The following is a 1,895-nucleotide window of genomic DNA, read 5'->3' on the forward strand; positions in this document are numbered from 1 at the left end:
GAAGAATCTCTTCACGCCCAAATGGTCCTTTCCTTTGGACAACATCCCTAACCTTTGTTATCTCAGATGCCTCACCTGTATAATTAACCCACCTTCAGAGAGTTAATTTGGGATAAATGGTTTTTTTTTTTTTTTTTAATTTTATTTTATTTTTTTTTAATTTAATTTTATTTTTAAACTTTACATAACTGTATTAGTTTTGCCAAATATCAAAATGAATCCACCACAGGTATACATGTGTTCCCCATCCTGAACCCTCCTCCCTCCTCCCTCCCCATTCCATCCCTCTGGGTCGTCCCAGTGCACCAGTCCCAAGCATCCAGTATTGTGCATCGAACCTGGACTGGCAGCTCATTTCATACATGATATTTTACATGTTTCAATGCCATTCTCCCAAATCTTCCCACCCTCTCCCTCTCCCACAGAGTCCATAAGACTGTTCTATACATCAGTGTCTCTTTTAAAAATATGGAATGCTTCACAAATTTGCGTGTCATCCTTGCGCAGTGGCCATGCTAATCTTCTCTGTATCGTTCCAATTTTAGTATATGTGCTGCCGAAGCGAGCACTTTTTTTTTTTTTTTATGGAAACCTTGAAAGAGTATCTGGTACAAGGGGAGTACTCTGTGTTAGTTATTAATGTCTTCACATTTTTGCCCAAGATCTTGCACTACTGATTGACATACTTGCATTTTAAAAAAGGTATGGTATTTAAATGTTGAATCCAAATAGTTTCAACTAAAAGTGGTCCTATGCTACAGACTATAAAAATCTCACACAGAGACATATTTTTACCAAATTCAAAGGAGGATTTAAAAATCCTGTAAACATGAACTTAGAACATACAGATTATTTTCTACAGAGCACAGCTTGCCATTCCTTAGATATCTTTTCTCAAATGGTAAATGCTAGAAGAAAATGAAGTAATAAAGATAGGGGCTTTCTGTATTTCTTTGCATTACTTATTTGCTCATTTATTAATTTAAAATGTATTTATTTTACACTTAATTCTATATCAGATACAAACTTAGGTGAAAAATAAGATAAAATAATCACAGTCACTACTATCATGGACTTCATAAGATTATGGAGAAGAATTTATTAGTGAAGTAATTACATACCCGATATTAAAACAAAAGGTAAATTTATCTAAGAATTTTATTTCCTGTCAATTTGTCATGAAGTTCTGAAGGCAACCAAGAGTTATTTTCTGTTATTGAAAGACATAAAATATACCATTCCTATATTCTAAAACACACTGTAGAATGATGAATCCTGATAGAGTCTCTTTCTCAATCTCTCCTTTTGTTGACAGAATCCTCATTATTCCTGTCCATACATAAATCTGCAAAGTCAACTGGAATGCCTAAGCATTTATCTAAATAAATCTTTGTTTACTTTATTTTGTTTCTTACTTTATCGGGTTTATATTAATTTGTGCTACTGTGTTTTTCAGTTTAGGGTATATTAGTAATCATTGCCTGGAAAATCCCATGGACAGAGGAGCCTGGTAGGCTGCAGTCCATAGGGTCGTGAAGAGTCAGACATGACTGAGCGACTTCCCTTTCACTTTTCGCTTTCATGCATTGGAGAAGGAAATGGCAACCCACTCTAGTGTTCTTGCCTGGAGAATCCCAGGGATGGGGGAGCCTGGTGGGCTGCCATCTGTGGGGTTGCACAGAGTCAGACGCGACTGAAGCGACTTTGCAGCAGCAGCAGCAGTAATCATTTAAATTCCATATATAATAAGATACATTATAGGTGTTAGGATGGTGATATATCTATGAAAATAAAAGCTATAATTATGGTCTTCATGCCTTAATTTATTTGATATGTCTTGTGTTAACGTATGGGCTTGACGTATATTTTGATATTACAAAGGTAAGCTTTTGCTA

At 35.5% G+C, this 1,895-nt stretch overlaps 1 non-coding gene across 1 annotated transcript; it reads right to left on the bottom strand.

Annotated features, from left to right (window-relative positions):
• Window positions 1–462: 462 nt before the first annotated feature.
• Window positions 463–569, bottom strand: LOC129659766 (U6 spliceosomal RNA). The gene has a single exon (XR_008718235.1). It is a non-coding gene; the product is annotated as a U6 spliceosomal RNA (small nuclear RNA).
• Window positions 570–1,895: the final 1,326 nt, after the last annotated feature.

The sequence above is a fragment of the Bubalus kerabau genome, chromosome 8 (assembly GCF_029407905.1).
Source record: "Bubalus kerabau isolate K-KA32 ecotype Philippines breed swamp buffalo chromosome 8, PCC_UOA_SB_1v2, whole genome shotgun sequence".
NCBI lineage: Eukaryota > Metazoa > Chordata > Mammalia > Artiodactyla > Bovidae > Bubalus > Bubalus kerabau.